The 22084-nt window shown below is 42.4% G+C and overlaps 1 protein-coding gene across 4 annotated transcripts in view; it reads left to right on the forward strand.

The window, feature by feature from the left end:
• The window catches only part of HS6ST2 (heparan sulfate 6-O-sulfotransferase 2), a 653947-nt gene that overhangs the window by 391656 nt on the left and 240207 nt on the right, over nt 1-22084 (forward strand). The window lies entirely within an intron of this gene.

Below are 22084 nucleotides of genomic sequence, written 5' to 3' on the forward strand. Positions count from 1 at the left end.
CAACTTCTTCATGCATTCTTCTGTCAGTGGACATCTAGGTTGCTTCCATGTTCTAGCTGTTGTAAATAGTGCTGCAGTGAACAATGGGATACATGTGTCCCTTTCGATTTTGATTTCTTCAGGGTATATGCCTAGGAGTAGGATTGCTGGGTCATGTGGTGCTTTTATTCCTAGTTTCTTAAGGAATCTCCATACCGTCTTCCATAGTGGCTGTATCAATTTTCATTCCGACCAACAGTGCAGGAGCTTTCCCTTTTCTCCACACCCTCTCCAGCATTTATTGTTTGCAGACTTTGAGGATGGCCATTGTGACTGGTATGAGGTGATATCTCATTGTGGCTTTGACTTGCATTTCTCCAATAATGAGCGATGTTGAGCATCTTTTCAGGTGTTTGTTGGTCATCTGTATGTCTTCTGTCGAGAAATGTCTGTTTAGGTCTTTTTCTCACTTTTTGATTGGGTTGTTTGTTTTCCTGATATTGAGTTATATGAGCTGCTTGTATATTTTGGAAATTAATCCTTTGTCAGTTGTTTGATTTGCTGTCATTTTCTCCCATTCTGAGGACTGTCTTTTCATCTTGCTTATCGTTTCCTTTGCTGTGCAAAAGATGCTAAGTTTAATCAGGTCCCACTGGTTTGCTTTGATTTTTGTTTCCATTACTCTAGGAAATGGGACATAGAGGATCTTGCTTTGATTTATGTCAACAAGTGTTCTGCCTATGTTCTCTTCTAAGAGTTTTCTAGTTTCTGGTCTTACAGTTAGGTCTTTAATCCATTTTGAGTTTATCTTTGTGTATGGTGTTAGGAAGTGTTCTAATTTCATTCTTTTGCATGTAGCTGTCCAGTTTTCCCAGCACCACTTACTGAAGAGGCTATCTTTTCCCCATTGTATATTCTTGCCTCCTTTGTCAAAAATAAGGTACCTGTAGGTGCATGGATTTATTTCTGGGCTTTCTATCTTGTTCCCTTGGTCTATATTTCTGTTTTGTTTTTGTGTGTGTGTGTGTGCCAGTACCATTCTGTCTTGATGACTGTACCTTTGTAGTATTATCTGAAGTCAGGAAGGTTGGTTCCTCCAGCTCCCTTGTTCTTTTTTAAGACTGCTTTGGCTATCTGGAGTCTTTTGTGTTTCCATATGAACTGTGAAAATTTTTGTTGTAGTTCTGTGAAAAATGCCATTGGTCATTTGATAGGTATTGCACTGAGTGTGTGGATTACATTTGGTAGTATAATCGTTTTCACAATATTGATTCTTCCATCCCAGGAACATGGAATATCTCTCCATCTGTTTCTGTTTGGTTTCTTTCATTAGTGTCTTATAATTTTCTGTGTACAGTTCTTTCATCTCCTTAGGTAAGTTTATTCCTATATATTTAATTCTTTTCATTGCAGTGGTGAATAGGATTGATTCCTTAATTGCTCTCTCTGATTTTTCATTGTTAGTATATGGAAATGCAAGTGATTTCTGTGTATTGATTTTGTATCCTGCAACTTTGCTAAATTCACTGATTAGCTCCAGTAATTTTCTGATAGTATCTTTAGGGTGTTCTATGTACAGTATCATGTCATCTGCAAACAGTGAGAACTTTACTTCTTCTTTTCTGATCTGGATTCCTTTTATTTCTGTTTCTTCGCTGATTGCTGTCACTAGGACTTCCAGAACTATGTTAAATAGTAGTGGTGAAAGTGGACACCCTTGTCTTGTTCCTGATCTTAGTGGGAATGCTTTCAGTTTTTCACCATTGAGACTAATGTTTGCTGTAGGCCAATCATAGATGGCCTTTACTATGTTGAGGTAGGTTCCTTCTATGTCCATTTTTTGAAGAGTTTTAATCATAAATAGGTGCTGAATTTTGTCAAAGGCTTTTTCTGCATCAATTGAGATTATCATATGGTTTTTATCTTTCAATATGTTACTATGGTGTATCACATTGATTGATTTCCGTATATTGAATCCTTGCATCCCTGGATTAAACCCAACTTGATCGTGGTGTATGAGCTTTTTGATGTGTTGCCGTCCAGCATTTACCAAAAAGTTTTCAGGAGCTTAACTGAAGTGGTGGGATAGTGTAGTTTGTGTGTCATAGGAATCTCCTCAAAGGATGATGTCATCAGTGTGAGGTCCTAATTGTGTCCTAGAAAAAGTTAGAGCTGGTGAAAATGTTGCCTTCAAAGACTGTGTGAGATGGCAGGTGTGGACACTGGCCCCACTGAGTAGACAGGTGACGGTGTATCGTTTCCCTTTGAAGGTGAAGGTTCAGTGTAGCTGAGAAGTTGTTGAGATAGGCAGTGAAAACAGCATGCTAGCCAAATGTTTTGCTATGACTGAAAAGTATTTGCCAGTTATTTGTTGGAAGCAGTATTATCAACAAAATACATGGAGCCCTAGTGAGTGGGGCCATGACACCAAGGGTACAAGTTCACACTGAGGCCCTGTTCTTGCTTTACAGCTTTAAGATCAAGTAAAATTTGTTAAGTGCAGCAGAAGTTGGGATAATCACACCTTGCTCAGTAGGTTTCCTATAACAGGTTTCAATTTGTGAAGACCCTGCTTTCATTGAGATTGAATCTTTTAAAAAACAACTGAGGTGAAAAGTGTGATTGCATCTAAGGGAAAAGGGCCATAGGGTCTCATATTTTAAAGGTGAGTATAGGGGCAAGGGCTTAATTTTATTACTCATTGAGTTAGACTCTCCACGTGCACTAGAGGCTATTTGGGGTAATGGAGGTTTTGGCACTGGGAAATGTAGGCAAGGCAGTAATTCCAGTGGTTAAGGTTAGGCATATCTGTTTCTATGTCACGTTCCTTTACTCCCTGGTTGTTTGTAGTAGCTTGCCCAAATGTGGGCCAGAAGAGGAACAGAAATTGATGAGGGGCAAAAACTCAATTGTCACACCTGAAAAGTGGGATCTGATTATTGCACAGAGCCACCACCCCTACATCACCCCTCTCCCTAGATGGGACCTCTGAAACACACAGAAACACCAAGTCCTTTTCCTTCTCACCAGTGGGATGAAGAGTTCAGGAAGCAATCTTCAGTCTGCAGTTCTCAGTCTTCACCCAGTCCTCAGTCCCAGTGTCTGGGTAAGTATGGACTGGCTGGTCTGGGCCCTAAACTGAAAGGACGCCTCCTCCCTCCCTCCTCACACACCGGACCCTTCCCTTTCTCCCCTCTCCATCATCAAAAAAACACGCACACACATCTTTTTACTGCTTGTTGATACTTTAATCGTCAACATCTGAATACTTTGGTCTGTCCAGAGGGGACCATCGTTGTATGTTTGATGTCTGCACAAACGACTATTCTGCCTTTGCTTTTCCTGGAGTTACAGCAGATGGCTCAGCATCTTGGGCTCCAGGTGGGCACAGGGGCTTACTTGCAGAATCGTCAGAAGTGTTGGAAGAATCCTCTGGGGTTTCTTCATCCGCCATTGGCCCACTTTCATTCTTCTTTTTATTCTGCGGGTGGTGGTAGAAGACTGGATTCGTCGACTTCTTCCCTTTCTTTTTCCGGCCCGGGTTCCGCTGAAGGGTTGATTTTACCTTCCTCGTGGGCTTTCGTATCTGGTAAGAAAACAGAGTCATCCAGAAAGACATTAGTGGAGGAGGATGGGAAGAACTTTGAGAGAACGGGTGTGCATTGAGGAGGGGTTTGTGCCAGGCAAGCTGCGGCAGGGCGAGTCTTGGGTGGGGGATGAAGAGGAAGAACATGAGTAGGGTAATCTGACCTTCTGACTGTCCAAGCCATCGGACTGATCAGTGTTCTTTCTCTTCCCTTCGTTAGCACTTGAAGCTTGTTGCTGCAAATTGAAAGCGTCTATCTCGATTTCTGTTTCCTCCTCCTTCACTTCCTTAATTAGGTCTGCCATGTTGTAGCAACGGTGGCCTCCACCAAGGCGCCTGGCGTCTCTATATATACCGTCGCAGGACAATGGTGAGCCACAACTGTCCGTTTGATTGGCCAGCAAGAAATTTCTCCAGCCAATGGTAGCCCTGACACTGCTGACATCACAAAGCGCCACTTGGGAACATCCATGGGGGCGGGGAGGGTGCAAAGGAGTCCAAGTGCTCTGGTTTGAGAAAAGAAGTGCTTTCGCAACAACCGTTAAAGAGCCTTCCCAATTTGACTTTCCGGAAAACATTTCCTCATCTTGTCCAGTTCAGTTCTTGTGGTGTAGAAGTTAGGGAGCCAGTGTTCCTTCCAAACCATTTCTCATGGCCACCCCCATTCAGTGTTTAATTCTGTCATCTTCCGGATCTCATTACCTAGTATTTGGTGTGGTTTTTTTTAAACAGTTTACTTTAGAAGTTTTAGATTTGCACGATAATTGTGAAGAGTGTTTTCATATACTCCACAACCAATTCTCTTGTTTACCATTGTACATTAGTATTGAGCATTTGTTCAAATTAGTGGACCCACCGTGAAAGAGTATTATGAACTAAAGTCTGGACATTATCAGATTTCTTTCAGTACAGTTCAGTTCAGTCGCTCAGTTGTGTCCGACTCTTTGCGACCCCATGAACAGCACGCCAAGCCTCCCTGTCCATCACCAACTCCGGGAGTTTACCCAAACCTATATCCATTGAGTCGGTGATTCCATCCAACCATCTCATCCACTGTTGTCCCCTTCTCCTCCTGCCCTCAAACTTTCCCAGCATCAGGGTCTTTCCAAATGAGTCATCTCTTTGCATCAGGTGGCGAAAGTATTGGAGTTTCAGCTTCAACATCAGTCCTTCAAATGAACACCCAGGACTGATCTCCTTTAGAATGGACTGGTTGGATCTCCTTGCAGTCCAAGGGACTCTCAAGAGTCTTCTCCAACACCACAGTTCAAAAGCATCAATTCTTCGGCGCTCAGCTTTCTTCACAGTCCAACTCCCACATCCATACATGACCACTGGAAAAACCATAACCTTACTAGACGGACCTTTGTCAGCAAAGTAATGTCTGCTTTGTAATATGCTGTCTAGGTTGGTCAGAACTTTCCTTCCAAGGAGTAAGCGTCTTTTAGTTTCACGGCTTCTGTCACCATCTGCAGTGATTTTGGAGGCCACAAAAGTAAAGTCTGCCACTGTTTCCATTGTTTCCCCATCTATTTGCCAGGAAGTGATGGGACCGGATGCTATCATCTTAGTTTTCTGAATGTTGAGCTTTAAGCCAACTTTTTCACTCTCCTCTTTCACTTTCATCAGGAAGCTCTAGTTCTTCTTCATTTTCTGCCATAAGTGTGGTGTCATCAGCGTATCTGAGGTTATTGATATTTCTCCCGGCACTCTCGTTTCCAGCTTGTGCTTCATCCAGTGGATAGTTTCTCATGAAGTACTTTGCATATAAGTTAAATAAGCAGGGTGACAACATACAGCCTTGACTTACTCACTTCCCGATTTGGACCCAGCTCGTCATTGCATGTTCAGTTCTAACTGTTGCTTCGTGACCTGCATACAGATTTCTCAAGAGGCAGTTCAGGTGGTCTGGTATTCCCATCTCTTTCAAAATTTTCCGGTTTGTTGTGATCCACACAGTCAAAGGCTATGGCATAGTCAATAAAGCAGAAATAGAGATGTTTTTCTGGAACATTTTCAGATTTCCTTGGTTTTTACCTAATGTCCTTTTGCTGTCCCAGTATCCATCCAGGATACCATACTAAATCCAGTCATTCCATATTCTGCCTTGTTAGGTTCCTCTTTGCTGTGACAATTTTTTAGATTTCTTTTTTTTTTTTCTATTATTAAAAAATTTGTTCATTTTTTAATTGAACGATAATTGCTCTACTAAATTTTGTTGTTTTCTGTCTAACCTCAACATGAATCATCCATAGGTATACTTATATCTCCTCCCTGTTGAACCTCCCTCCTATCTCTCTCGCCATATTATCCCTCTAGGTTGATACAGAGCCCCTGTTTGAGTTTTCTGAGCCATACAGCAAACTCCCTTTGGCTATCTTTGAGCATATGATAATTTAAGATTCCATGTTGCTCTTTCAATACATCTCACCTTTTCCTCCCCTCTCCCCATGTCCATAAGTCTATTCTCTACGTCTGTTTCTCCAATCAGTTCAGTTCAGTTCAGTTCAGTCGCTCAGTCGTGTCCGACTCTTTGCGACCCTGTGAAGTGCAGCACGCCAGGCCTCCCTGTCCATCACCAACTCCCGGAGTTCACCCAAACTCACGTCCATCGAGTCGGTGATGCCATCCAGCCATCTCGTCCTCTGTCGTCCCCTTTTCCTCCTGCCCCCAATCCCTGGCAGCATCAGAGTCTTTTCCAATGAGTCAACTCTTCGCATGAGGTGGCCAAAGTACTGGAGTTTCAGCTTTAGCATCATTCCTTCCAAAGAACACCCAGGACTGATCTCTTTCAGAATGGACCGGTTGGATCTCCTTGCAGTCCATGGGACTCTCAATAGTCTTCTCCAACACCACAGTTCAAGAGCATCAATTCTTTGGCGCTCAGTTTTCTTCACAGTCCAACTCTCACACCTGTACACGACCACTGGAAAAACCATGGCCTTGACTAGACGGACCTTTGTTGGCAAAGTAATGTCCCTGCTTTTGAGTATGCTATCTAGGTTGGTCATAAATTTCCTTCCAAGGAGTAAGCGTCTTTTAATTTCATGGCTGCAATCACCATCTGCAGTGATTTTGGAGCCCCCCAAAATAAAGTCTGCCACTGTTTCCACTGTTTCCCCATCTATTTCCCATGAAGTGATGGGACCAGATGGCATGATCTTCGTTTTCTGAATATTGAGCTTTAAGCCTACTTTTTCACTCTCCTCTTTCACTTTCATCAAGAGGCTTTTGAGTTCCTCTTCACTTTCTGCCAAAAGGTTGGTGTCATCTGCATATCTGAGGATATTGATATTTCCTCCCAGCAATCTTGATTCCAGCTTGTGCCTCTTCCAGCCCAGCATTTCTCGTGATGTACTCTGCATATAAGTTAAATAAGCATAAGCAGGGTGACAATACACAGCCTTGACGTACTCCTTTTCCTATTTGGAACCAGTCTGTTTCTCCATTGCTGCCCTGTAAATGAATTCTTCAGTACCATTTTTCTAGTTTCTGTATATATGCGTTAAAATATGATATTTCTCTTTCTCTTTCTGACTTACGTCACTCTATAGAATAGGTTCTAGGTTCATCCACCACGTTAGAACTGACTCAAATGCGTTCCTTCTTATGGCTGTGTAATATTTCACCATGTATATGTCCACAACTTCTTCATGCATTCTTCTGTCAGTGGACATCTAGGTTGCTTCCATGTTCTAGCTGTTGTAAATAGTGCTGCAGTGAACAATGGGATACATGTGTCCCTTTCGATTTTGATTTCTTCAGGGTATATGCCTAGGAGTAGGATTGCTGGGTCATGTGGTGCTTTTATTCCTAGTTTCTTAAGGAATCTCCATACCGTCTTCCATAGTGGCTGTATCAATTTTCATTCCGACCAACAGTGCAGGAGCTTTCCCTTTTCTCCACACCCTCTCCAGCATTTATTGTTTGCAGACTTTGAGGATGGCCATTGTGACTGGTATGAGGTGATATCTCATTGTGGCTTTGACTTGCATTTCTCCAATAATGAGCGATGTTGAGCATCTTTTCAGGTGTTTGTTGGTCATCTGTATGTCTTCTGTCGAGAAATGTCTGTTTAGGTCTTTTTCTCACTTTTTGATTGGGTTGTTTGTTTTCCTGATATTGAGTTATATGAGCTGCTTGTATATTTTGGAAATTAATCCTTTGTCAGTTGTTTGATTTGCTGTCATTTTCTCCCATTCTGAGGACTGTCTTTTCATCTTGCTTATCGTTTCCTTTGCTGTGCAAAAGATGCTAAGTTTAATCAGGTCCCACTGGTTTGCTTTGATTTTTGTTTCCATTACTCTAGGAAATGGGACATAGAGGATCTTGCTTTGATTTATGTCAACAAGTGTTCTGCCTATGTTCTCTTCTAAGAGTTTTCTAGTTTCTGGTCTTACAGTTAGGTCTTTAATCCATTTTGAGTTTATCTTTGTGTATGGTGTTAGGAAGTGTTCTAATTTCATTCTTTTGCATGTAGCTGTCCAGTTTTCCCAGCACCACTTACTGAAGAGGCTATCTTTTCCCCATTGTATATTCTTGCCTCCTTTGTCAAAAATAAGGTACCTGTAGGTGCATGGATTTATTTCTGGGCTTTCTATCTTGTTCCCTTGGTCTATATTTCTGTTTTGTTTTTTTGTGTGTGTGTGTGCCAGTACCATTCTGTCTTGATGACTGTACCTTTGTAGTATTATCTGAAGTCAGGAAGGTTGGTTCCTCCAGCTCCCTTGTTCTTTTTTAAGACTGCTTTGGCTATCTGGAGTCTTTTGTGTTTCCATATGAACTGTGAAAATTTTTGTTGTAGTTCTGTGAAAAATGCCATTGGTCATTTGATAGGTATTGCACTGAGTGTGTGGATTACATTTGGTAGTATAATCGTTTTCACAATATTGATTCTTCCATCCCAGGAACATGGAATATCTCTCCATCTGTTTCTGTTTGGTTTCTTTCATTAGTGTCTTATAATTTTCTGTGTACAGTTCTTTCATCTCCTTAGGTAAGTTTATTCCTATATATTTAATTCTTTTCATTGCAGTGGTGAATGGGATTGATTCCTTAATTGCTCTCTCTGATTTTTCATTGTTAGTATATGGAAATGCAAGTGATTTCTGTGTATTGATTTTGTATCGTGCAACTTTGCTAAATTCACTGATTAGCTCCAGTAATTTTCTGATAGTATCTTTAGGGTGTTCTATGTACAGTATCATGTCATCTGCAAACAGTGAGAACTTTACTTCTTCTTTTCTGATCTGGATTCCTTTTATTTCTGTTTCTTCGCTGATTGCTGTCACTAGGACTTCCAGAACTATGTTAAATAGTAGTGGTGAAAGTGGACACCCTTGTCTTGTTCCTGATCTTAGTGGGAATGCTTTCAGTTTTTCACCATTGAGACTAATGTTTGCTGTAGGCCAATCATAGATGGCCTTTACTATGTTGAGGTAGGTTCCTTCTATGTCCATTTTTTGAAGAGTTTTAATCATAAATAGGTGCTGAATTTTGTCAAAGGCTTTTTCTGCATCAATTGAGATTATCATATGGTTTTTATCTTTCAATATGTTACTATGGTGTATCACATTGATTGATTTCCATATATTGAATCCTTGCATCCCTGGATTAAACCCAACTTGATCGTGGTGTATGAGCTTTTTGATGTGTTGCCGTCCAGCATTTACCAAAAAGTTTTCAGGAGCTTAACTGAAGTGGTGGGATAGTGTAGTTTGTGTGTCATAGGAATCTCCTCAAAGGATGATGTCATCAGTGTGAGGTCCTAATTGTGTCCTAGAAAAAGTTAGAGCTGGTGAAAATGTTGCCTTCAAAGACTGTGTGAGATGGCAGGTGTGGACACTGGCCCCACTGAGTAGACAGGTGACGGTGTATCGTTTCCCTTTGAAGGTGAAGGTTCAGTGTAGCTGAGAAGTTGTTGAGATAGGCAGTGAAAACAGCATGCTAGCCAAATGTTTTGCTATGACTGAAAAGTATTTGCCAGTTATTTGTTGGAAGCAGTATTATCAACAAAATACATGGAGCCCTAGTGAGTGGGGCCATGACACCAAGGGTACAAGTTCACACTGAGGCCCTGTTCTTGCTTTACAGCTTTAAGATCAAGTAAAATTTGTTAAGTGCAGCAGAAGTTGGGATAATCACACCTTGCTCAGTAGGTTTCCTATAACAGGTTTCAATTTGTGAAGACCCTGCTTTCATTGAGATTGAAACTTTTAAAAAACAACTGAGGTGAAAAGTGTGATTGCATCTAAGGGAAAAGGGCCATAGGGTCTCATATTTTAAAGGTGAGTATAGGGGCAAGGGCTTAATTTTATTACTCATTGAGTTAGACTCTCCACGTGCACTAGAGGCTATTTGGGGTAATGGAGGTTTTGGCACTGGGAAATGTAGGCAAGGCAGTAATTCCAGTGGTTAAGGTTAGGCATATCTGTTTCTATGTCACGTTCCTTTACTCCCTGGTTGTTTGTAGTAGCTTGCCCAAATGTGGGCCAGAAGAGGAACAGAAATTGATGAGGGGCAAAAACTCAATTGTCACACCTGAAAAGTGGGATCTGATTATTGCACAGAGCCACCACCCCTACATCACCCCTCTCCCTAGATGGGACCTCTGAAACACACAGAAACACCAAGTCCTTTTCCTTCTCACCAGTGGGATGAAGAGTTCAGGAAGCAATCTTCAGTCTGCAGTTCTCAGTCTTCACCCAGTCCTCAGTCCCAGTGTCTGGGTAAGTATGGACTGGCTGGTCTGGGCCCTAAACTGAAAGGACGCCTCCTCCCTCCCTCCTCACACACCGGACCCTTCCCTTTCTCCCCTCTCCATCATCAAAAAAACACGCACACACATCTTTTTACTGCTTGTTGATACTTTAATCGTCAACATCTGAATACTTTGGTCTGTCCAGAGGGGACCATCGTTGTATGTTTGATGTCTGCACAAACGACTATTCTGCCTTTGCTTTTCCTGGAGTTACAGCAGATGGCTCAGCATCTTGGGCTCCAGGTGGGCACAGGGGCTTACTTGCAGAATCGTCAGAAGTGTTGGAAGAATCCTCTGGGGTTTCTTCATCCGCCATTGGCCCACTTTCATTCTTCTTTTTATTCTGCGGGTGGTGGTAGAAGACTGGATTCGTCGACTTCTTCCCTTTCTTTTTCCGGCCCGGGTTCCGCTGAAGGGTTGATTTTACCTTCCTCGTGGGCTTTCGTATCTGGTAAGAAAACAGAGTCATCCAGAAAGACATTAGTGGAGGAGGATGGGAAGAACTTTGAGAGAACGGGTGTGCATTGAGGAGGGGTTTGTGCCAGGCAAGCTGCGGCAGGGCGAGTCTTGGGTGGGGGATGAAGAGGAAGAACATGAGTAGGGTAATCTGACCTTCTGACTGTCCAAGCCATCGGACTGATCAGTGTTCTTTCTCTTCCCTTCGTTAGCACTTGAAGCTTGTTGCTGCAAATTGAAAGCGTCTATCTCGATTTCTGTTTCCTCCTCCTTCACTTCCTTAATTAGGTCTGCCATGTTGTAGCAACGGTGGCCTCCACCAAGGCGCCTGGCGTCTCTATATATACCGTCGCAGGACAATGGTGAGCCACAACTGTCCGTTTGATTGGTCAGCAAGAAATTTCTCCAGCCAATGGTAGCCCTGACACTGCTGACATCACAAAGCGCCACTTGGGAACATCCATGGGGGCGGGGAGGGTGCAAAGGAGTCCAAGTGCTCTGGTTTGAGAAAAGAAGTGCTTTCGCAACAACCGTTAAAGAGCCTTCCCAATTTGACTTTCCGGAAAACATTTCCTCATCTTGTCCAGTTCAGTTCTTGTGGTGTAGAAGTTAGGGAGCCAGTGTTCCTTCCAAACCATTTCTCATGGCCACCCCCATTCAGTGTTTAATTCTGTCATCTTCCGGATCTCATTACCTAGTATTTGGTGTGGTTTTTCTTAAACAGTTTACTTTAGAAGTTTTAGATTTGCACGATAATTGTGAAGAGTGTTTTCATATACTCCACAACCAATTCTCTTGTTTACCATTGTACATTAGTATTGAGCATTTGTTCAAATTAGTGGACCCACCGTGAAAGAGTATTATGAACTAAAGTCTGGACATTATCAGATTTCTTTCAGTACAGTTCAGTTCAGTCGCTCAGTTGTGTCCGACTCTTTGCGACCCCATGAACAGCACGCCAAGCCTCCCTGTCCATCACCAACTCCGGGAGTTTACCCAAACCTATATCCATTGAGTCGGTGATTCCATCCAACCATCTCATCCACTGTTGTCCCCTTCTCCTCCTGCCCTCAAACTTTCCCAGCATCAGGGTCTTTCCAAATGAGTCATCTCTTTGCATCAGGTGGCGAAAGTATTGGAGTTTCAGCTTCAACATCAGTCCTTCAAATGAACACCCAGGACTGATCTCCTTTAGAATGGACTGGTTGGATCTCCTTGCAGTCCAAGGGACTCTCAAGAGTCTTCTCCAACACCACAGTTCAAAAGCATCAATTCTTCGGCGCTCAGCTTTCTTCACAGTCCAACTCCCACATCCATACATGACCACTGGAAAAACCATAACCTTACTAGACGGACCTTTGTCAGCAAAGTAATGTCTGCTTTGTAATATGCTGTCTAGGTTGGTCAGAACTTTCCTTCCAAGGAGTAAGCGTCTTTTAGTTTCACGGCTTCTGTCACCATCTGCAGTGATTTTGGAGGCCACAAAAGTAAAGTCTGCCACTGTTTCCATTGTTTCCCCATCTATTTGCCAGGAAGTGATGGGACCGGATGCTATCATCTTAGTTTTCTGAATGTTGAGCTTTAAGCCAACTTTTTCACTCTCCTCTTTCACTTTCATCAGGAAGCTCTAGTTCTTCTTCATTTTCTGCCATAAGTGTGGTGTCATCAGCGTATCTGAGGTTATTGATATTTCTCCCGGCACTCTCGTTTCCAGCTTGTGCTTCATCCCGTGGATAGTTTCTCATGAAGTACTTTGCATATAAGTTAAATAAGCAGGGTGACAACATACAGCCTTGACTTACTCACTTCCCGATTTGGACCCAGCTCGTCATTGCATGTTCAGTTCTAACTGTTGCTTCGTGACCTGCATACAGATTTCTCAAGAGGCAGTTCAGGTGGTCTGGTATTCCCATCTCTTTCAAAATTTTCCGGTTTGTTGTGATCCACACAGTCAAAGGCTATGGCATAGTCAATAAAGCAGAAATAGAGATGTTTTTCTGGAACATTTTCAGATTTCCTTGGTTTTTACCTAATGTCCTTTTGCTGTCCCAGTATCCATCCAGGATACCATACTAAATCCAGTCATTCCATATTCTGCCTTGTTAGGTTCCTCTTTGCTGTGACAATTTTTTAGATTTCTTTTTTTTTTTTCTATTATTAAAAAATTTGTTCATTTTTTAATTGAACGATAATTGCTCTACTAAATTTTGTTGTTTTCTGTCTAACCTCAACATGAATCATCCATAGGTATACTTATATCTCCTCCCTGTTGAACCTCCCTCCTATCTCTCTCGCCATATTATCCCTCTAGGTTGATACAGAGCCCCTGTTTGAGTTTTCTGAGCCATACAGCAAACTCCCTTTGGCTATCTTTGAGCATATGATAATTTAAGATTCCATGTTGCTCTTTCAATACATCTCACCTTTTCCTCCCCTCTCCCCATGTCCATAAGTCTATTCTCTACGTCTGTTTCTCCAATCAGTTCAGTTCAGTTCAGTTCAGTCGCTCAGTCGTGTCCGACTCTTTGCGACCCTGTGAAGTGCAGCACGCCAGGCCTCCCTGTCCATCACCAACTCCCGGAGTTCACCCAAACTCACGTCCATCGAGTCGGTGATGCCATCCAGCCATCTCGTCCTCTGTCGTCCCCTTTTCCTCCTGCCCCCAATCCCTGGCAGCATCAGAGTCTTTTCCAATGAGTCAACTCTTCGCATGAGGTGGCCAAAGTACTGGAGTTTCAGCTTTAGCATCATTCCTTCCAAAGAACACCCAGGACTGATCTCTTTCAGAATGGACCGGTTGGATCTCCTTGCAGTCCATGGGACTCTCAATAGTCTTCTCCAACACCACAGTTCAAGAGCATCAATTCTTTGGCGCTCAGTTTTCTTCACAGTCCAACTCTCACACCTGTACACGACCACTGGAAAAACCATGGCCTTGACTAGACGGACCTTTGTTGGCAAAGTAATGTCCCTGCTTTTGAGTATGCTATCTAGGTTGGTCATAAATTTCCTTCCAAGGAGTAAGCGTCTTTTAATTTCATGGCTGCAATCACCATCTGCAGTGATTTTGGAGCCCCCCAAAATAAAGTCTGCCACTGTTTCCACTGTTTCCCCATCTATTTCCCATGAAGTGATGGGACCAGATGGCATGATCTTCGTTTTCTGAATATTGAGCTTTAAGCCTACTTTTTCACTCTCCTCTTTCACTTTCATCAAGAGGCTTTTGAGTTCCTCTTCACTTTCTGCCATAAGGGTGGTGTCATCTGCATATCTGAGGATATTCATATTTCCTCCCAGCAATCTTGATTCCAGCTTTGGCCTCTTCCAGCCCAGCATTTCTCGTGATGTACTCTGCATATAAGTTAAATAAGCATAAGCAGGGTGACAATACACAGCCTTGACGTACTCCTTTTCCTATTTGGAACCAGTCTGTTTCTCCATTGCTGCCCTGTAAATGAATTCTTCAGTACCATTTTTCTAGTTTCTGTATATATGCGTTAAAATATGATATTTCTCTTTCTCTTTCTGACTTACTTCACTCTATAGAATAGGTTCTAGGTTCATCCACCACGTTAGAACTGACTCAAATGCATTCCTTCTTATGGCTGTGTAATATTTCACCATGTATATGTCCACAACTTCTTCATGCATTCTTCTGTCAGTGGACATCTAGGTTGCTTCCATGTTCTAGCTGTTGTAAATAGTGCTGCAGTGAACAATGGGATACATGTGTCCCTTTCGATTTTGATTTCTTCAGGGTATATGCCTAGGAGTAGGATTGCTGGGTCATGTGGTGCTTTTATTCCTAGTTTCTTAAGGAATCTCCATACCGTCTTCCATAGTGGCTGTATCAATTTTCATTCCGACCAACAGTGCAGGAGCTTTCCCTTTTCTCCACACCCTCTCCAGCATTTATTGTTTGCAGACTTTGAGGATGGCCATTGTGACTGGTATGAGGTGATATCTCATTGTGGCTTTGACTTGCATTTCTCCAATAATGAGCGATGTTGAGCATCTTTTCAGGTGTTTGTTGGTCATCTGTATGTCTTCTGTCGAGAAATGTCTGTTTAGGTCTTTTTCTCACTTTTTGATTGGGTTGTTTGTTTTCCTGATATTGAGTTATATGAGCTGCTTGTATATTTTGGAAATTAATCCTTTGTCAGTTGTTTGATTTGCTGTCATTTTCTCCCATTCTGACGACTGTCTTTTCATCTTGCTTATCGTTTCCTTTGCTGTGCAAAAGATGCTAAGTTTAATCAGGTCCCACTGGTTTGCTTTGATTTTTGTTTCCATTACTCTAGGAAATGGGACATAGAGGATCTTGCTTTGATTTATGTCAACAAGTGTTCTGCCTATGTTCTCTTCTAAGAGTTTTCTAGTTTCTGGTCTTACAGTTAGGTCTTTAATCCATTTTGAGTTTATCTTTGTGTATGGTGTTAGGAAGTGTTCTAATTTCATTCTTTTGCATGTAGCTGTCCAGTTTTCCCAGCACCACTTACTGAAGAGGCTATCTTTTCCCCATTGTATATTCTTGCCTCCTTTGTCAAAAATAAGGTACCTGTAGGTGCATGGATTTATTTCTGGGCTTTCTATCTTGTTCCCTTGGTCTATATTTCTGTTTTGTTTTTGTGTGTGTGTGTGTGCCAGTACCATTCTGTCTTGATGACTGTACCTTTGTAGTATTATCTGAAGTCAGGAAGGTTGGTTCCTCCAGCTCCCTTGTTCTTTTTTAAGACTGCTTTGGCTATCTGGAGTCTTTTGTGTTTCCATATGAACTGTGAAAATTTTTGTTGTAGTTCTGTGAAAAATGCCATTGGTCATTTGATAGGTATTGCACTGAGTGTGTGGATTACATTTGGTAGTATAATCGTTTTCACAATATTGATTCTTCCATCCCAGGAACATGGAATATCTCTCCATCTGTTTCTGTTTGGTTTCTTTCATTAGTGTCTTATAATTTTCTGTGTACAGTTCTTTCATCTCCTTAGGTAAGTTTATTCCTATATATTTAATTCTTTTCATTGCAGTGGTGAATGGGATTGATTCCTTAATTGCTCTCTCTGATTTTTCATTGTTAGTATATGGAAATGCAAGTGATTTCTGTGTATTGATTTTGTATCCTGCAACTTTGCTAAATTCACTGATTAGCTCCAGTAATTTTCTGATAGTATCTTTAGGGTGTTCTATGTACAGTATCATGTCATCTGCAAACAGTGAGAACTTTACTTCTTCTTTTCTGATCTGGATTCCTTTTATTTCTGTTTCTTCGCTGATTGCTGTCACTAGGACTTCCAGAACTATGTTAAATAGTAGTGGTGAAAGTGGACACCCTTGTCTTGTTCCTGATCTTAGTGGGAATGCTTTCAGTTTTTCACCATTGAGACTAATGTTTGCTGTAGGCCAATCATATATGGCCTTTACTATGTTGAGGTAGGTTCCTTCTATGTCCATTTTTTGAAGAGTTTTAATCATAAATAGGTGCTGAATTTTGTCAAAGGCTTTTTCTGCATCAATTGAGATTATCATATGGTTTTTATCTTTCAATATGTTACTATGGTGTATCACATTGATTGATTTCCATATATTGAATCCTTGCATCCCTGGATTAAACCCAACTTGATCGTGGTGTATGAGCTTTTTGATGTGTTGCCGTCCAGCATTTACCAAAAAGTTTTCAGGAGCTTAACTGAAGTGGTGGGATAGTGTAGTTTGTGTGTCATAGGAATCTCCTCAAAGGATGATGTCATCAATGTGAGGTCCTAATTGTGTCCTAGAAAAAGTTAGAGCTGGTGAAAATGTTGCCTTCAAAGACTGTGTGAGATGGCAGGTGTGGACACTGGCCTCACTGAGTAGACAGGTGACGGTGTATCGTTTCCCTTTGAAGGTGAAGGTTCAGTGTAGCTGAGAAGTTGTTGAGATAGGCAGTGAAAACAGCATGCTAGCCAAATGTTTTGCTATGACTGAAAAGTATTTGCCAGTTATTTGTTGGAAGCAGTATTATCAACAAAATACATGGAGCCCTAGTGAGTGGGGCCATGACACCAAGGGTACAAGTTCACACTGAGGCCCTGTTCTTGCTTTACAGCTTTAAGATCAAGTAAAATTTGTTAAGTGCAGCAGAAGTTGGGATAATCACACCTTGCTCAGTAGGTTTCCTATAACAGGTTTCAATTTGTGAAGACCCTGCTTTCATTGAGATTGAATCTTTTAAAAAACAACTGAGGTGAAAAGTGTGATTGCATCTAAGGGAAAAGGGCCATAGGGTCTCATATTTTAAAGGTGAGTATAGGGGCAAGGGCTTAATTTTATTACTCATTGAGTTAGATTCTCCACGTGCACTAGAGGCTATTTGGGGTAATGGAGGTTTTGGCACTGGGAAATGTAGGCAAGGCAGTAATTCCAGTGGTTAAGGTTAGGCATATCTGTTTCTATGTCACGTTCCTTTACTCCCTGGTTGTTTGTAGTAGCTTGCCCAAATGTGGGCCAGAAGAGGAACAGAAATTGATGAGGGGCAAAAACTCAATTGTCACACCTGAAAAGTGGGATCTGATTATTGCACAGAGCCACCACCCCTACATCACCCCTCTCCCTAGATGGGACCTCTGAAACACACAGAAACACCAAGTCCTTTTCCTTCTCACCAGTGGGATGAAGAGTTCAGGAAGCAATCTTCAGTCTGCAGTTCTCAGTCTTCACCCAGTCCTCAGTCCCAGTGTCTGGGTAAGTATGGACTGGCTGGTCTGGGCCCTAAACTGAAAGGACGCCTCCTCCCTCCCTCCTCACACACCGGACCCTTCCCTTTCTCCCCTCTCCATCATCAAAAAAACACGCACACACATCTTTTTACTGCTTGTTGATACTTTAATCGTCAACATCTGAATACTTTGGTCTGTCCAGAGGGGACCATCGTTGTATGTTTGATGTCTGCACAAACGACTATTCTGCCTTTGCTTTTCCTGGAGTTACAGCAGATGGCTCAGCATCTTGGGCTCCAGGTGGGCACAGGGGCTTACTTGCAGAATCGTCAGAAGTGTTGGAAGAATCCTCTGGGGTTTCTTCATCCGCCATTGGCCCACTTTCATTCTTCTTTTTATTCTGCGGGTGGTGGTAGAAGACTGGATTCGTCGACTTCTTCCCTTTCTTTTTCCGGCCCGGGTTCCGCTGAAGGGTTGATTTTACCTTCCTCGTGGGCTTTCGTATCTGGTAAGAAAACAGAGTCATCCAGAAAGACATTAGTGGAGGAGGATGGGAAGAACTTTGAGAGAACGGGTGTGCATTGAGGAGGGGTTTGTGCCAGGCAAGCTGCGGCAGGGCGAGTCTTGGGTGGGGGATGAAGAGGAAGAACATGAGTAGGGTAATCTGACCTTCTGACTGTCCAAGCCATCGGACTGATCAGTGTTCTTTCTCTTCCCTTCGTTAGCACTTGAAGCTTGTTGCTGCAAATTGAAAGCGTCTATCTCGATTTCTGTTTCCTCCTCCTTCACTTCCTTAATTAGGTCTGCCATGTTGTAGCAACGGTGGCCTCCACCAAGGCGCCTGGCGTCTCTATATATACCGTCGCAGGACAATGGTGAGCCACAACTGTCCGTTTGATTGGTCAGCAAGAAATTTCTCCAGCCAATGGTAGCCCTGACACTGCTGACATCACAAAGCGCCACTTGGGAACATCCATGGGGGCGGGGAGGGTGCAAAGGAGTCCAAGTGCTCTGGTTTGAGAAAAGAAGTGCTTTCGCAACAACCGTTAAAGAGCCTTCCCAATTTGACTTTCCAGAAAACATTTCCTCATCTTGTCCAGTTCAGTTCTTGTGGTGTAGAAGTTAGGGAGCCAGTGTTCCTTCCAAACCATTTCTCATGGCCACCCCCATTCAGTGTTTAATTCTGTCATCTTCCGGATCTCATTACCTAGTATTTGGTGTGGTTTTTTTTAAACAGTTTACTTTAGAAGTTTTAGATTTGCACGATAATTGTGAAGAGTGTTTTCATATACTCCACAACCAATTCTCTTGTTTACCATTGTACATTAGTATTGAGCATTTGTTCAAATTAGTGGACCCACCGTGAAAGAGTATTATGAACTAAAGTCTGGACATTATCAGATTTCTTTCAGTACAGTTCAGTTCAGTCGCTCAGTTGTGTCCGACTCTTTGCGACCCCATGAACAGCACGCCAAGCCTCCCTGTCCATCACCAACTCCGGGAGTTTACCCAAACCTATATCCATTGAGTCGGTGATTCCATCCAACCATCTCATCCACTGTTGTCCCCTTCTCCTCCTGCCCTCAAACTTTCCCAGCATCAGGGTCTTTCCAAATGAGTCATCTCTTTGCATCAGGTGGCGAAAGTATTGGAGTTTCAGCTTCAACATCAGTCCTTCAAATGAACACCCAGGACTGATCTCCTTTAGAATGGACTGGTTGGATCTCCTTGCAGTCCAAGGGACTCTCAAGAGTCTTCTCCAACACCACAGTTCAAAAGCATCAATTCTTCGGCGCTCAGCTTTCTTCACAGTCCAACTCCCACATCCATACATGACCACTGGAAAAACCATAACCTTACTAGACGGACCTTTGTCAGCAAAGTAATGTCTGCTTTGTAATATGCTGTCTAGGTTGGTCAGAACTTTCCTTCCAAGGAGTAAGCGTCTTTTAGTTTCACGGCTTCTGTCACCATCTGCAGTGATTTTGGAGGCCACAAAAGTAAAGTCTGCCACTGTTTCCATTGTTTCCCCATCTATTTGCCAGGAAGTGATGGGACCGGATGCTATCATCTTAGTTTTCTGAATGTTGAGCTTTAAGCCAACTTTTTCACTCTCCTCTTTCACTTTCATCAGGAAGCTCTAGTTCTTCTTCATTTTCTGCCATAAGTGTGGTGTCATCAGCGTATCTGAGGTTATTGATATTTCTCCCGGCACTCTCGTTTCCAGCTTGTGCTTCATCCCGTGGATAGTTTCTCATGAAGTACTTTGCATATAAGTTAAATAAGCAGGGTGACAACATACAGCCTTGACTTACTCACTTCCCGATTTGGACCCAGCTCGTCATTGCATGTTCAGTTCTAACTGTTGCTTCGTGACCTGCATACAGATTTCTCAAGAGGCAGTTCAGGTGGTCTGGTATTCCCATCTCTTTCAAAATTTTCCGGTTTGTTGTGATCCACACAGTCAAAGGCTATGGCATAGTCAATAAAGCAGAAATAGAGATGTTTTTCTGGAACATTTTCAGATTTCCTTGGTTTTTACCTAATGTCCTTTTGCTGTCCCAGTATCCATCCAGGATACCATACTAAATCCAGTCATTCCATATTCTGCCTTGTTAGGTTCCTCTTTGCTGTGACAATTTTTTAGATTTCTTTTTTTTTTTTCTATTATTAAAAAATTTGTTCATTTTTTAATTGAACGATAATTGCTCTACTAAATTTTGTTGTTTTCTGTCTAACCTCAACATGAATCATCCATAGGTATACTTATATCTCCTCCCTGTTGAACCTCCCTCCTATCTCTCTCGCCATATTATCCCTCTAGGTTGATACAGAGCCCCTGTTTGAGTTTTCTGAGCCATACAGCAAACTCCCTTTGGCTATCTTTGAGCATATGATAATTTAAGATTCCATGTTGCTCTTTCAATACATCTCACCTTTTCCTCCCCTCTCCCCATGTCCATAAGTCTATTCTCTACGTCTGTTTCTCCAATCAGTTCAGTTCAGTTCAGTTCAGTCGCTCAGTCGTGTCCGACTCTTTGCGACCCTGTGAAGTGCAGCACGCCAGGCCTCCCTGTCCATCACCAACTCCCGGAGTTCACCCAAACTCACGTCCATCGAGTCGGTGATGCCATCCAGCCATCTCGTCCTCTGTCGTCCCCTTTTCCTCCTGCCCCCAATCCCTGGCAGCATCAGAGTCTTTTCCAATGAGTCAACTCTTCGCATGAGGTGGCCAAAGTACTGGAGTTTCAGCTTTAGCATCATTCCTTCCAAAGAACACCCAGGACTGATCTCTTTCAGAATGGACCGGTTGGATCTCCTTGCAGTCCATGGGACTCTCAATAGTCTTCTCCAACACCACAGTTCAAGAGCATCAATTCTTTGGCGCTCAGTTTTCTTCACAGTCCAACTCTCACACCTGTACACGACCACTGGAAAAACCATGGCCTTGACTAGACGGACCTTTGTTGGCAAAGTAATGTCCCTGCTTTTGAGTATGCTATCTAGGTTGGTCATAAATTTCCTTCCAAGGAGTAAGCGTCTTTTAATTTCATGGCTGCAATCACCATCTGCAGTGATTTTGGAGCCCCCCAAAATAAAGTCTGCCACTGTTTCCACTGTTTCCCCATCTATTTCCCATGAAGTGATGGGACCAGATGGCATGATCTTCGTTTTCTGAATATTGAGCTTTAAGCCTACTTTTTCACTCTCCTCTTTCACTTTCATCAAGAGGCTTTTGAGTTCCTCTTCACTTTCTGCCATAAGGGTGGTGTCATCTGCATATCTGAGGATATTGATATTTCTCCCAGCAATCTTGATTCCAGCTTGTGCCTCTTCCAGCCCAGCATTTCTCGTGATGTACTCTGCATATAAGTTAAATAAGCATAAGCAGGGTGACAATACACAGCCTTGACGTACTCCTTTTCCTATTTGGAACCAGTCTGTTTCTCCATTGCTGCCCTGTAAATGAATTCTTCAGTACCATTTTTCTAGTTTCTGTATATATGCGTTAAAATATGATATTTCTCTTTCTCTTTCTGACTTACTTCACTCTATAGAATAGGTTCTAGGTTCATCCACCACGTTAGAACTGACTCAAATGCGTTCCTTCTTATGGCTGTGTAATATTTCACCATGTATATGTCCACAACTTCTTCATGCATTCTTCTGTCAGTGGACATCTAGGTTGCTTCCATGTTCTAGCTGTTGTAAATAGTGCTGCAGTGAACAATGGGATACATGTGTCCCTTTCGATTTTGATTTCTTCAGGGTATATGCCTAGGAGTAGGATTGCTGGGTCATGTGGTGCTTTTATTCCTAGTTTCTTAAGGAATCTCCATACCGTCTTCCATAGTGGCTGTATCAATTTTCATTCCGACCAACAGTGCAGGAGCTTTCCCTTTTCTCCACACCCTCTCCAGTATTTATTGTTTGCAGACTTTGAGGATGGCCATTGTGACTGGTATGAGGTGATATCTCATTGTGGCTTTGACTTGCATTTCTCCAATAATGAGCGATGTTGAGCATCTTTTCAGGTGTTTGTTGGTCATCTGTATGTCTTCTGTCGAGAAATGTCTGTTTAGGTCTTTTTCTCACTTTTTGATTGGG

This window comes from Bos grunniens, chromosome X (genome assembly GCF_055505025.1).
Source record: "Bos grunniens cultivar Pamir isolate PY7600 chromosome X, Bosgru_T2T1.0, whole genome shotgun sequence".
NCBI lineage: Eukaryota > Metazoa > Chordata > Mammalia > Artiodactyla > Bovidae > Bos > Bos grunniens.